The sequence below is a fragment of the Podarcis melisellensis genome, assembly GCF_964234715.1.
Source record: "Podarcis melisellensis genome assembly, chromosome: Z".
NCBI classification, from domain to species: Eukaryota; Metazoa; Chordata; class Lepidosauria; order Squamata; family Lacertidae; genus Podarcis; species Podarcis melisellensis.
In genome coordinates this window covers 35,537,909-35,553,538 of record NC_138547.1, presented here as the reverse complement: position 1 = coordinate 35,553,538, position 15,630 = coordinate 35,537,909, and the positions used below count along the sequence as shown (strand labels likewise).

At 41.4% G+C, this 15,630-nt stretch overlaps 2 long non-coding RNA genes across 2 annotated transcripts in view; one reads left to right on the top strand and one right to left on the bottom strand.

Moving 5' to 3' along the window:
- Nucleotides 1-1,040: 1,040 nt before the first annotated feature.
- Nucleotides 1,041-15,630, top strand: part of LOC309362166 — a 390,859-nt gene continuing 376,269 nt past the window's right edge. The window contains exon 1 of the long non-coding RNA XR_014164818.1: nucleotides 1,041-1,135. This is a non-coding gene — a long non-coding RNA (uncharacterized lncRNA). The remainder of the gene's footprint in view (nucleotides 1,136-15,630) is intronic.
- LOC309362191 overlaps nucleotides 6,117-15,630 on the bottom strand; it is a 57,073-nt gene continuing 47,559 nt past the window's right edge. Inside the window, exon 3 of the long non-coding RNA XR_014164859.1 lies at nucleotides 6,117-6,499. This is a non-coding gene — a long non-coding RNA (uncharacterized lncRNA). The remainder of the gene's footprint in view (nucleotides 6,500-15,630) is intronic.

The following is a 15,630-nucleotide window of genomic DNA, read 5'->3' as shown; positions in this document are numbered from 1 at the left end:
TGAGTACAAGTTATTTTTGCGCAAGACAAATGCCTTGCTTGATGAACGTTTCCCAAGATAGCAGTATATTTGTCTCCAGGAGAACAGTTGATACATGAGAAATTGCATTCCTTTTTTAAAAATAGTGCTTTATGTGATATAACAAAAAATATCACATAAAAATAACCACACCATAATCCTTAGATCAACTATATATACAATCCATAACAATTCTCAAAGATGAGTTTTCTAAAATTCCATGACTTCCCTCCACTCCCCTTCTTGGTTCTTTTGTTTTACATTGGTTCATGCACGTCCATAATATCTTCAATTCACAATAATTTCCAATTTTATACATTATTCATCATATTACAAGTGTTTTTCAAAATCCTGCTGATGTATAATAGTATACACAGTGCTTTGGAAATATGCAATAAATATTTCTCATTTTTCAAATTATTGTCCTCTTATTTTGTTGGGTTTCTAATTAATTAATCAATTCTGCATAGTCCATTCATTTGCTTTACCAATCTTCTTTATCTTTCTTGGTGGGAGCTTCTTCTCTTTCAAATTCTAGGATGATCATGGCCGAGCAGCTGCTATCAGATACAGGAGGAAATTCTTTTGCTCTATGAAAACATTTAATCCTGGATAAACCAGTGTCAAGGCTTCCATTTTTTTAAAACAAAGGTTATTTTAAGCATTTTCTTCAAATCATTATATATCATTATCCAAGCTTTTAAAATAACCTTACATTGCCACCACATATAGTAGCCTCTCAAATGAGCCACCCTCCTTTTCTGTTTCATTTCCAAAATAGCCATAGCGCCCCAGAGCAATTCCCACAAGGTGCTGGTTTCATCTACCACCACCTTTTGTTCCCCCTGTATTTTCCTCAAACCTCGTACTTCTTCTTGTTCCACCTCAGTGGTTTTAACATTCAGTTCTTTAAATTGTCCCATCACCTGTGTCAGTGAATTCACATTTTTCCCCATTTGAGAGGCTGCCATACTCACAGTTTTTATTATCTGTTTAGTATGTTTTTCTTCTTCTTACACAGATGCTGTCTGCCTCATGTCAGATTTTTCTGCCTGGCTGGGACAAAAAGAGCAACCCAGAGCCTTGGAACAAGCTAGGACCCAACGGCCAATACAAGGTATGGTATGAAATACTTAACTAGGGTTATGATGCTGATCCTATAGGCCAGAGATGGGGAGCCTGGTGTCCAGCAGAGATTGTTGGGACTCCAATTTCCACCAGCCCCATCCCTGGCACCTATGGCTGAAGAGCAAGTAATAATAATAATAATAATAAAGGCCATTTGGTGGGAGGAATAATAAGCTTCAGCTTTGGAAGGCCTGGGGTATGTGATCACCCTCGGGTCCCTTCTATGATTCTTCACTCTCCTCTCCAGTTCAATCTTCTAAACTCTGACTGAATAAGCATGATAGATCCATGAGTTTCTGCCATTGACTCGTGATTCTTCCTGCAAAATGTCTTTTAAGCCCATTAAAGCTGAATGATTAGAGATCCTTTCCTTCCATTGAAGCAAAGGGGTATAATTTCAGTTTGTGTGAGGCAGAAGTATCATAATATTAACTGCCTGTTTAGGGCTCCTAGGCACTTAGTAAGTTTCTTGCAGTTCAGCTCTGAAAATACTTCCTTGTGTCTTGCTCTCAGCCCCAGCAGCTGATTTTCAGGGGGGAGCCAGGTGCAGTTGAGTAAGGATAAACAATGAAAGTGAGGTGTTTGGTCTTGCATAATGTCACCGTTTGGATACAACTTGAGCTGTTAAAAGGTTTAAGGGCTTGTTCTGGGAGTTCAAAAGCTTTCAACGCAATCCAGAGAAGAATTAAGCCTGGCTTGAGTCCACTGAAATAAAAACCTAAAACGGAGCACTTCAGATGGGCAGGATATAAATAAATTATTATTATTACTTTATTATTATTATTATTATTATTATTATTATTATTATTATTATTATTGGCTTTCACAAAATGTTTTTTCACGTTCTCAAACGACTGAGACCTAAAGGAAAACAAAAGCTTCATTTGGGCTTCATTGTTTAAATACTCAATGAGCTCGCACTTCCTGTTTTTCTGCCATGGCAATTGGCTGTGCCAATTACAAAGGAGCCTTTCCATGCTGGTAATTGAGGATAATATGGGAGTAATTATCCCTCCAACCCTCCCAGGGTTGGGGGGGCACTCCAACCGCAGATCGTCCTGATACCTGCTGTCCATCCAGAAGGAAGAGGGGACAGGGGCAGCTGTGTGTAAGCCGCACAGTTGTGGCAACTCTCCAAAGCTGGCCCCATGAGCAAAGGACACCTACTTTTTAAAATAAAAATTTGGACTTAACAGGCATGCTCTGAACCAGCGGAAATAAAATAACTTGCTGATTTAATCAGCCACTGAGGAGGATTTGATCTGGGGAAAGACTTTTGTCAAGACCAAAACAAACTGGCTTGAAATAGGTAAGTGGATGCTATCTTAAATGCGAAATGGACTGTGTGAAATTTTGACTATGATTCTGGCAATGATCATTAAGGGAAAGATGAAAGGAAATCCTGATACAGCTATTGTTTCAGTGTGGAGGCATCATCTTATTAACAGCTGGAAGGAGGCCAAGACAGAGTTTTGGATAATTGCCCAGGATTAACGGTGGACTATGACACGGGTGGTGCTGTGGTCTAAACCACTGAGCCTCTTGGGCTTGCCAATCAGAGGGTTGGCGGTTCAAATCCCCACAACAGGGTGAGCTGCTGTTGCTCAGTCCCAGCTCCTGCCAACCTAGCCATTTGAAAGCACTCCCAAAAGTGCAATAGGTACCACAACAGGAAGGTAAACAGCCTTTCCATGCACTGCTCTGGCTTTGCCAGAAGTGGCTTAGTCATGCTGGCCACAGACCCAGAAAAACTGTCTGCAGACAAACGCTGTCTCCCTCGGCATGTAAAGCGAGATGAGCTCTCGTTGCTCAGTCCCAGCTCCTTCCAACCAAGCAGTTTGAAAGCACGCCCCAAAGTGCAAGTAGATAAATAGGTACCGCTCCAGCGGAAAGGTAAACATTGTTTCCGTGCACTGCTCTGGTTTTGGTTTCCTTTGCACCAGAATTGGTTTAGTCATGCTGGTCACATGACCCAGAAAAACTGCAGACAAACGCCGGCTCCCTCGTCCTGTAAAGTGAGATGAGCGCTGCAACCCCAGAGTCATCTGCGACTGGACTTAACTGTCAGGTGACCTTTACCTTTTTTTATGACGCAGTTAAAATATTGCTGTGTACAAAATGAAACTAAAGATTGCTGAGGATCAGAAACAACAGTACAAAGGACTGACCCACTCGTTGATTTAATTGATGGATTAATTGTATAGCCCCAGGGGGAGGTGAGCCTTTTTAATTCTCTTTTGATATATATGTATTTGTAGTTTACCTGGTAAACCTCCCTGAAAGGTAACGGTTTGAAATATGCAAGTGGGTTTGAAAGAACACTGCTGGGGAAAAAATATTTCACACAGAACTATGAAGGCGAAAGTTTGAACACACCAGTGGTTGTAAATGAAAAGTAAGTGAAGGATTAACATTGGAATGGTTTATTGACTAATTAGGAAATGCAATGTGATATTAGATTATTAGAACTCCGCGAAATTCAGAACTTGGGAAGCCACCCAATGATATATAATTTGGCATTTATATTTGACTTTTTAAAATTGTATCGTAATTTGGAATATTTTAATGTGGTTCTTTTGGATTATTAAAATGGAAGACTTAATAAATATTATCTTCAAAAATAAATATATAAAATAAATACTCAATGACCTGCCTTTCAAATAAGTGGAAATGAAGCAGCTGGTTGCCATGGTGAAATTATGATGACACTGTCACTCTGTAGTAGCAGTGCTGAAGTCCTAAGTCAGATTCAAGGGGAAATCCCCCCCCCAAGGCCCTGCCCACCAGTTAACAGTGACACAAGGTTTTCCAGTAAAACATGAAATGGTGCACATGCTACATCTTGTTTGTTCATAACTTTTCTGTTAGTTTGTTAGTGAAATAAATAATAATAATAATGTTGTATTAATTATCCCCAGCTACCATGGGCAGCTTCCAGCAAAATATAAAAAATAATGTCAAACATAAAAAACTTCCTGATACAGGCTGCCTTCAAGTATCTTCTTAAAGAAACCCCCCCCCCCAAAAAAAAATGAAGGGAGGTGGGTGTGCATCTGAGGTCCCTCCCCTGCATTTCGAGTATTCCAAATAGCAATATGGATACTATAAACACATGCAGAAAGGCAAACGTTTCCTCAATTTCAGCTGAGTTTCTTGCATTCCAGGGGGTTGGACAACCTATTTCTTAATAGGTTTAATTGGGTTTAGTGCTTTCTTTCTGCATGTCATTCCTTGAACAGCTTCCTGTGCAAAGATAAGGCTTGCCTTCGTTGCTCCATTCATTTGTACATTGGACTGGTGTTGTGTGAAGGGAAATGCACCCCTGGGCTGAAAAATGTCCCCCTCCTGCCCTCTTGTGTTTGAAATTCTAGAATAAGAAACTGCCTCTTTCCCTTCAGCTGCTATGTCTGTTTGTGACATCACAGGAGACCATATATAGACAGGGCTGGGGAAACTGGGCCTCAAGGGGGGCATTTATTAATAAAGAAATGATGACTGATGAGCCCCTCTCCCTCGTGACACGTGTGGCATGTGGACTCCATGGCACCCTCAGAAACCCTCCTTAGCACCCACCAAGGCCACCTGACCCTACCATTTAAAAAAGGTTTTCTCCAAATCTGTTAGTTTTCACACTGCTGCAAGACCTTTGGTTTTGGTAGTTGAGGGATTGGTATTATTTATTTATTTTGCCCTTTGTGAGAGATAAATAAACTGTTTACTTTGACTTAAGTCTATGGATCCTTTTAAATAAAGTGATCTGGACAAAATGGGTGAATTAGGAAAGTTTTTTATTACACACATTTGCAAATGGGGTAATCCAAGATCAGGCACATCTTCATCAGGAAAAATATCTTATAAAGTTGCTTGTCCAGCCGCAAGTCCCTCTTTCCACGCCCACAAGAAGGGGCATGCCAGTTTACAGAAGTATCGTGTTCATCTCATTAACATTTTACCATTCCACTTCCAATGTTAATTATAATAGAATACAACACAGCACAACACAACACAACATGATACAATAACCTTTATTGGCATTTCAAGTTAATGGCAATTGTGAATTCACATGATGTGAATTGTGAATTATGAATTATGATACACAATAATTATGAATTATGATTTACAATCTACGATTCATGATATTTATGAATTATGGATTCCAATTCATGATTTACAAAGCATGATATTTATGAACTATGAATTATGAATTACAATTCATATTTATGAATTATGATTTACGATTTACAATTCATGATATTTATGAATCACGAATCATGAATCACGATTTATGATTCACGATTCATGATTCGCGATTCATGATATTTATGAATTATGATTTAGAATTGTGATTTATGAATTATGAGAAAAAGTCTTTTTTCTTCCTGTACTGTTTCCAAGTGATTTGAATGGGGAAATCCTTTCGATTCTTCATTGATAAGAGGCAGTGGGGTGAGGGAGGTCAGGACCACATCCACACCATATAACGTGCTATGAAGCCGCTTTAAACACTCATGGCTTCTTACCCAAAGAATCTGGGAGCTATAGTTTGAAAAGGGTCAGAGAGTTGTTAGGAGACCCCCTGTTCCCTCCCAATAAGGGAATCCTAACCCTAACCCTGCCTGCTAACTAGAGCTACAATTCCCAGAGTTCCCTGGCAAGAAGGGAACCCTAACCCTAACCCTGCCCGCTAACTAGAGCTACAATTCCCAGAGTTCCCTGGCAAGAAGGGAATTCTACCGCTCCCCTCATGCTAATCCTAACTCTAACCCTGCCCCTAACTAGAGCTACAATTCCCAAAGTTCCCTGGCAAGAAGGAAACTCTAACCCTGCCCCTTATGTAGAGCTGCACTTCTCAGAGTTCCCTGGCAAGAAGGGAATCCCACCCCTACACCTACTCCTGCCTCTTAAGTAGAGCTACAATTCCCAGAGTTCCCTGGCAAGAAGGAACCCTACTCCTACTCTACTCTAACCCAACCATAACCCTAACCCTAACCCTAATCCTAAACCACCCTAACAACCCTCCGTCCCCTTAACCACCTACAGTTCCCAGAATCCCTGAGGGGAAGCCATCCCTGTTTAAAGCATCTTCATAGCACTTTCAATAGGCCTAATGTGGCCTAATGTTTCCTCCCTCATTTTCTTCTCTCTCCCCACTGCCCCATCACTTGCAGTGCAGCAGATATCCACCTGCAGTCTCCCTTCAAAGCTCCTTCTCTCAGGTCTGGCCACAGCCTTGTCCACTGCACACTGCCAGTATTTCACGTTTACTTCTCCGATGTAAATAGGGACGTCCTGCGGTTCTCTTCATGACTTTGAAGGCTGGACTTGGGGAAAACCTCACCAGCTCCAGACATCCCTGTAAGGCAAAGGCAAACAGGTGAGTAAGATGGCCCCCATCTGACAGTGTCCCCTCAGACTCCTCCTGTTTGGCTGCCTGTTCACAAACAAGGCTTCCAAACCAGTTTGCATCCATCTCAGCCGGCGTAGCCTCACAGCTTCCACTAGCCTGAATGCTAGTGGAAGCCGTGGAATGCTTCCGACAACCACCCACCAGCTGCAGCCTCGCCAGATCCATTCTCAGGCATTAACCAGCTTCAGAGCTGAATATCAGTCACCTTCAAGTAGTGATCCCACCAGCAAGTAAACTTTGTACTTGCCTTCTGTTTGCTCCACAGCATCCCAGCACCGGGTGATTGCCTCCTTCCGCTTGCCAGCTTGCCGCCACGGGGCAGGAGACCACCTGGGCTGAGTGCTACCGAGCAGCCCATTTCTCTCTGGGGAGGGCAACTCCCGAGGCTTGCGCCTTGGCCCACATTTATACTTGCTCAGCTGACAAATGTTTTTGTCACATCACAGTCAACCCACAGACAATGGCAGCAGCTGGGGAGGCATCACCATCACCCCCTCAGCCCTCACAATGGTGAGCACAGCTCAGCAGCCAAAACATACACACACACAAGTTGTGCCAATATCTGTGAAGGCCACACAGGGGCTGAATTAAACCGAATAGTGGGCTGGAATAAAGACTTGTAATTTACTTTGTACATGCCTGCTAGTCATTTTTTTTTAAATTCTGAGAACAAATCATGAAGTTCAAATCTCATGGCTTCTTATATAAAGACCTTTTTGGCTTGCTTTAATATTTGAATTTTTTCCTCTGCCATTTCAAATCTATTGAGAAGAGGGGCCTATTGTACACTTCTTAAATACTTCCCCAGTTTCCCAATTTCCTGTATAGAAATTAGGTTCCAAAACAAAGTGACCTTTACTACCAAGAACAATGTTGTTTTTACCCTTATCACCACTTTGTCAAGTCTACTTTGCTAAGCTTGGGAAAGAACAAGATTTTAGTAGCCTTCCATCACTTCCCTTCCCCCTCCCCCATTTACTAAGGTTAGTCTCAAATACAATTTTAGGAAGGAAAATAAAAGAATTTATGTTCAAATCTTTACATCAATATAAATCAATATACTTTTAGTGTCCAATACAAGTAAATGTTATAAATATCAACTTAATTTAAATCTAAATTTTTGTTTTCATTTTTGCAGACAGATATTGTAATCCTCTTCTTTCAATCTTGAAGCTTGACCGGCTAAAATATATAATCATTCCCCAATTATATATTTTCAATGCTAAGATCAGAGTTTCTTCTTCAAAAGTATAGTCTCAGAGTCAATCTTGGCTCTCTTTCAGAGAGGGAATTCAAAGCACTCTTCTGTATATTAAAGTTGTAATCTGTCTCCAGTTCAAATTCAAGTTCAAGTCAAGTTCAAATCCTATCTCAAGTTCAGTTCTAGTTCATGTCAAGTTCATTATTAAAGGAAAAACATTGAAAATCAAGATTGGTTTTAAAGAAAGCCGTGTAGAATCATTTAATCCTTGTTACTCATTGGACTTCAGTTACACAGTAGACTTCAGTCTCTTGTAAGAGTTCGCATGCATAATATAACGCCCGTAGATGGGAGCGAACTTTCTTTTTAAACTCCTGTTTTTGTCAAATTGGTAAAATTGAGTATTCCTCACCTTTGCTGTCAACTTGGAATCTTTTGGAGAAGTCGACCACTGTAAGGCTGGTTCAGAGACTTCACTTTCACAGTCACGTTGTTGTCTAATCTGCCAGCTTTCACCTCTTCCCCTCCACTCCCAGCACCTTTCGGCACTAAGGCAGGGATCGGAACTTTGGAGATGCCCTTTCATGGATAGCAGGACCCCTAGACACCTCAGATTGCCTTCCGAGTTTTTTGGGGGCTGTGCTTCATCTTAGCGCTTCCCCCCGATGCTCTGTGAAGTCGTGTCTGATGGAGCTATCAGACCCACCATAGCGTGGCTACCCGGAAGCCCAGAAATTGCATTCCTTGTATCTATCATTTTTATATATTTCAAATAAGGCAATCTAATTGACTGCAGAAAACATCAAGGCAGCTTACAAAAAGAAAAAAAGAACAATTATTATTAAAAACAATTAAAACATTTAAAAAATTAAAACCAGCAATATGCTAAAAACTAAACTATGCAGTTTATTTAGTGCCACCAGACATTATGTTCTAAGCCTGACCAATCTTAGAACCCAGCTTCTCAAATATTTCCAGGAATTTCAGGCACTGTCTAATCACACCCTTTTTCTAAAAAAAGAACCAAAATTCATGAAAAGTGCCCTTGTTTTCATTGCCTCTTGAAGATCGCACTGCACGTTTTATTCCCCACCACCACCGCCACCAATTCTGTACCCCAAGCCCTTTGTGCTGCTACTTGATACTCTTTCAGTACCTTCAGATTAGGAAATGAGGGTAGCAGAGCTGGCTGCAGTTTACTGGCGAGTTGTTTAATGGAAAGAACAACATGCACAGCACTCTTGCCCATCTCTCAGTGGTAAAATAATCTCAATCCTATAAAGAGGCAGCTGGTGCCCATTGGGACTGTTAGAGCAGAAGGCCAATTGCCCAACAAGATGTGGAGCCAGAACCAATGACAGCCAGAGCCAACTAATTCCAGTTTTGCCCCATCCTCCTCCCTGGTGAGTTCATAAGGGCAACACCAAGGCTAAGTAGGAGGAAGATGGCAGGTAGTCTCATTATCTGGATGTGGCTAGATATAAAAATGCAAGCATTGGGGGGAGGGGGACTGGCTGGCTGAAGGTAGATTTGCTCTTTTGGACCAGCCTCCACTGATTCCACACCCACCAAAACTATAAAGAAATTCTAAAGCACCCTGCAAAGAAAAATGAAGGAAGAAGGAAAATGAAGGAAAAGAAAGATGCATTAATAGTTTGGTTGAGATTCCTGCACTGCAGGGGGTTGGAGTGGGTGACCCTTGGGGTCCCTTCAAACTCTGCAACTCTATGATTCTATGACAGGAATCCCCACCCCTACCCCAGTGGATGAAATTGTAGATAAAATTGGTGGAAAAGTTTCAGAACAACAGAGGCAGGATGTCAGGAGGCTATCCTTATGGGACAAAAGCTAACATGTATTTTACTGAGTGCTGTGCCATCTGGTGAAATAAATATTAAGTTGATTAATTGTATGAGTTTTAGCCGATTAATTGATTAAATGTGCATACATTCAAATATGCCTAAAAGCAATAGCTTTGAAGCATAAAGCACACTTCCTTCATTTTGATGATGCATGTGTGTGCTGGAGCACACATCATCTTAAGAGAGGCATTTCCTCTGATGTGAGACAGATGCTGCTTGCTATCTGCAGTTTTGTAAGTGCATGTATTAAAAATTATACGCACACAAATACACACAATCTGTCGCCTGATTAATTGAGACATTTTCTTATAGCCAGGCAGGCCCTGGACCATACCCACACCCCAGCTGTATCCATTCAGCCAGCAACCAAACACTGCAATATTCCAATAAGGTCTCTTACCTGCAGGCAGGCAGGCAGGCATGCAGGCATGCAGGCAGGCATTACATCAGTACAGATGGATGCAGGCAGAACACACACACTCTTGCTAGCTGGGAGAACAGATAAAGCAGGGGCCAAAGTGGTGCAAATGGGCCCTTCCCCATTGAGTCCTCTGTATGTCTGCTCCCTAATGTGATGTAATGTAGCCTCATGTAAAATTCATATATTTGTGCATAGCTTTTGAATACCCAAGCTGCACTGCAAAATACAAAGGCGTGTATATTCAGACTCAGAGGTGCATTCCAATCCACAAACAAGTTTGAGAGCATTGGACTGGGTTGGCCCACTGCGAAAAGTGGACCAAACACATTCCTCCCCTATCCCTAGTGCTTATTCAAACAAGAACAATGGCAGATGCATTTATCCAGCATTAAAAATGAGCTATGATAAAATGAAGTATCATTTCTGTTTGTAACTCAGTGAATGAAGCAATTCCTGAGACACAGAAATGAATTTATAAAAATGAACTGTAAATAATGGTTACATTCTGTGCTCACTGATGATCATTTTAGTTAGTTAGGGTTTTTTTGTTTTGTCTTAACACTTTTCATGTATCATGGTACTGGGTTGATCAGAGCCAGATGGAGCCTGTTCAAATGTTCATGACTTCTACTCATCATGAACATATGTTCTCAGAATAATGGGATGGTTTCTCAACAAACACTAATCCAGATTTAAAATAACAACAACAAAACTATGATGAGACTCATAACACAAGAGAGACATAAACAGTGAGATAAGCACAGCTGGATGAGAAGACTCCATGTACAGAAGCCCTGTAGCATGTTATGATCAGTAATTAGGACTCTATGTATCACCCAACTAGAGAAATTAGCAAAATGGGATTTTGATATGTCCCAACAGGTGCAGAAAGAGTTCCTACACCCTAAAGCAATTAATTTCCCACAAATATTAGTTAACATCTCTCTCTCTCTCTCTCTCTCTCTTTCTCTCTCTCTCTCTCTCTCTCTGTGTGTGTGTGTGTGTGTTTGTGTAATAATGGAATACCATAGGTTCCCTTCCTCTCTGTATGCTAGACTATCATAGTGCAGTTACCCAAAAGAAAACCAAGAAGCAATCTTTCACTAAGAGCAATGCAGACCATTGTACATCTTTATAACAGCATTATGGTAATAGAGGAGCCATCTTTTTTATATCCATGATAGATGTGCTATGCATCAGGCTGCCTATGAAAAACATTCAAAAGCTTTAGCTGGCCCACAATAAAAGAGCAAGGCTGCCAATATGTTTAAGAAAAAGTAAGCAAGGGCCACCCAGCCCAGGGGATGATTGCAACAGTATAGCCAGCACCACTGCCAGCTGCTGCAGGTCAGGGTGGGAACACAGGGGCAGTTTTTAGGGGGGGGGTTGTTTTTTTGCTGCACTAGATCCAGACTGAGCAGCAGAAGGACACAAATAAAATCCCTCATCTGTCAATATGGCATCTTGGGAACTAGTCGATCCTCGGTGGGCTGTGCTCTGTCCTTGAACTGCCTGGTTTCAGCTACCCCCGAGTTCAGAACATAGCTGTCAACCTTCCCTTTTTTTGTGGGAAATTCCCTTATTCCAGCGCCATTTCCCACTGCTTCCTGCTGCTATCCCGGATTGTTAGATATCCCGGATTGTTAGACTGTCCCCCGGACAGGTGTGGCTGCTGATCCCTTATTTTTGAGGCTGGTGATCCCTTATTTTCAAATCTGAAAGTTGGCAGCTATGGTTCAGAACCATGCATCAGCTGCTGCTTTGGTGAACCCAGTGGGAGCTTTCACAATTGTGGAGCTCTCTACAAGTGGACCCAGGTAGAGGGACAAGTCTGTCCAATCCTATCTCTCACCAGGGGATAGATTAAGGGTTTGGGTTGCTCCCTAAATTGAATTATATGAGTTGAATACTATTCATCACGTCCTGATTGTTCTGGTGCAGGTCTCAGGTCAGAAGAAGAAGAAGAAGAAGAAGAAGAAGAAGAAGAAGAAGAAGAAGGAACTGCATTATAATATATTCTAAAATGCATATTAGTAACATGTATGTCAATGCACATTTTCATATAGAAACTTTTAAATAAACAGGATGGAATAACCTAATTGAGTAAACACACACAAAAGCACCACAGACCAAAAAACAGGCAGTTTTGTCTTTAGGAACATAGGAAGCTGCCTTTTACAAAGTCAAACTATTGGTCCATCTAGCTCATCACTGTCCATGTTGACTACCTGCAGCTGTGGACTGAACCTCACATCTTCTGCATGCAAAGCAGGTACCCTGTTACTGAGCTATTTCCGTTTCTTTCTTCTACATTCCTACTGCTTATTACTCAAAATTACTTCTACTTCACACATGCCCATTTCTTACTGCCTCAGATTATGCAACTCTAGCAACTATGTGTTTTATAGACCTTTAGTTCAACTACAATTTTCATATTCAAGTAACATTCCCACTTTCAGGAGACAGGATACAACCCATCCAGAAAATTACTGTATATTTTGGAGAAGTGTATTGCCATCAAGCTGCTGCAGCACCAAGGAGACAGTAATAATAGTTGTAGTGCATTGCCAGTTGCGATGCTTGCTTATTTCCTTTCTGGCAACTGAAAATAATAATAATAAAAAACACTGAATGAGATAATAGAGCATGTGTGTTTTCTGTGTGATAGCGGTAGTCCTGGTGATAATCTTGAGAATGCCCCAAATATATCCTAAACCGAAGCAGAGGAGACACAGCATTACACCTTAAACCCTGTAAAATTATGCACAAGAAACCACACGCAGATAAATAGAAAACACTTTTCAAAATAATAATTATCTGAAAGAAAGTATCCTACTGCTTCCAAGGTAACCTATGAAAAGACCTGTAGGAAAATCCTCCCCCTCCATCAAATACAACAAAGCTCCAGAAAATTGGGGCATTGTGTTCAGTGAATGGTTGTCAGAAGGAGAAAAAAAAGATAGCATAGCATTGAATAAACTTCAAACAATGACAAAACAATGTCATAACTGACCCTGCAATTAGGTCCTTTGGAAGGGTGCCTCTGGGGCCACTGAAAGTATTGGCTCTCTTTCTCCAGTGGTGGGGAGGAAGAGCTCAGATATAAGTGAGGGGAATTCAGAGGGCCATAACCAATGTTCTTTGTCTATTACCACAACAGTCCAGATAGCAGAATGTTTAATGGTTGAGCAATGAAGAAATCCAAGGGAACAAAATGTTTTGCAACAATCTTTAGCAAACGACTTGTGTTATCCCTTGTGAAACAACGTTCTGCCAGCACAACAAGTATACTGCTAACTGAGTGCCACAGCCCAATGTCAGACTTCCTGCTTCTGCTGCATGGAATCTTGAGGACTTACTAACACCAGAGTTCTGTCATCAATAGGGCCTAAAAGGGTGTGTACGGGTGGTGGATTGGAGACGTGCTGGAGGATGACAAATGGAAGTTTTGGATACAAAGGCTCCAACTCACCTAAAACACACCACTAAGCTGGAAATTACGGGTAGGTGGGAGCACTGTGGCAACAGGGAATTCAGAAAACCTGAGAAGGAATATGGATGACAAAATTCCCAGAAGCATCCCTAATTCTTTCTTTTTAGCTTGAAGAAAAAACACAACTTGGATCCCTGGCTAACATAAAATGATGATGATGATACCACTACTAACTCATCAGAAAACCCATAAGCAGTTTACAAAGAACAAACTACAATATTCATTAAATACTGACAAATGCAAACATTAAAAACAAACCAACATAATTTTAAACCAAAATATCATTATTGATAATAATTCAGAATGTTAAAAAGGAACATATGATTAAAAATTGGTCAGTTACACCTTGTGCATAGTCTACAATGCATAAAGGAAGATGCTTCGAAGAAGAACCAATACTTTTAACTGTCTTATTTTCCATGTGACATTTGCATTCATTCAGTCACTTGCCCAGCAGAAGCATGCTTTACTGCACCACTTGTCTTCTTTAATAATGTCTCAATCTAAAGTACTTGTTATATAAAACCACATTTCCCATAAAAAGAAGGAAATGGGACTGCAGGATGCTAATTAGCCTTTTGACTTTGCATTGCCACTCTGTATACAAGGCATTATTGCATTACCTGTGCTTGTCCAATTCATATGGCCGCATAGATATATGTCCATATTGTTATGAGTTGTGGGGTGGGGGTAGGGGGAGAGGAAGTAGGTTGTATGTAGGCTGTATGCGTCCTCCTAACCCCTAGACCCAACAAGTGTTAAAATATAAACCAGGCTAGCTTTCTGTGTTGAGGTGATCACCTGGGTGATGGACCATTAAGAGAACAAAGGAAAGGGGCCACTGTGTGAGACAACAAATGGGTGGGGGCCCTCCTTCAAAAAGATAGCGTTCAAAGTGGCAGTGATATGGCCTAGAGGTAAAGCAGCAAGCTGGACAGAAAGTCAGAGCAATGCTTGAGAGCAATGCTTGATTTCTGTCTGAATCCAAGGCTGCAGCTATGGGAGAAATAAGATCTTTTGGAGGTGTTTAATTCTGTGAAACACTGCATCAAAGGCTCGTGTTGTTTATGTGTGTAAATAAACCATAACTCATAAAGACACCACAGTCTCTGCTGTGCCTCATTCCAAAATGAAACAGGAACCGTCTCCCTTAGGAGGTTGTGGACTTTCCTTCCTTGCAGGTTTTTAAGCAGAGTTTGGATGGCCACCTGTCATGGATGCTTTAGCTGAGATTCCTGCACTGCAGGGGGTTGGACTAGATGACTCTTGTGTCCCTTCCAACTCTACAATTCTATGATTCCATGAACCCTGGGTAAGCACCTGGAGCCCCTGGATTCTCACACCTCAGAGATATGGATGGCATGCAGCAATATTTTGCACGCAGCACATTAAAAGAGTGCATTGCTTTCATATAAGGGGAGAAGAGGGGGAGACTAATGCTGGGTAATAATAGCTAGAAGATAGTAACACTAAAACATTTATGCCTCATTCTTTAAATAGGCTTTTCTTGTATACTCTTTTTATTCTAATGTTTTGTAAAACAACACAAGGAATCTGCATGTCTATTTTATTTCAATAAGCTCTACTTTCCCACCTGTCCAACCCGAAGATTTTTGTTGAGCTAAAACCAGACTTGCCCAAAATAGCTTATCAGGCATAGGTGCCAACTCCCTGGGGCTGTGGTTGCTTAAGCACCAGCAAAAATTTCCATTGAATGGGCTGGTGCCAGGGCCATGCACACTGCACCCACCCAACATGCACCCATGGTTAAGTTGGCACTCCTGTCATCAGGTATGGAACCATTGGCCAGGCAAGCACAAGCTGCAGCCCTGAAAAAATGGGGAATTAACTAAGCAGGACCAACCCAAAGCATTTGGGTACCTAAGGTACCCCCCTCCCTGCCAGGAGAGAACGGGTGAGTGAAGATAGACGGGCAACAAATGGGCTGGGGGGAATAAAGATTGACATCAGGATCTGCCTGTTTGGTTCCTGCTGCCTGAGGCAGCCTCCTCACCTTGCCTCATGGGTGGACTCACCCTGTAACTGAGAGATGGCACCTGTGTTGGATGAAATCAGGCATTTTTTAATTATTATTAAGTA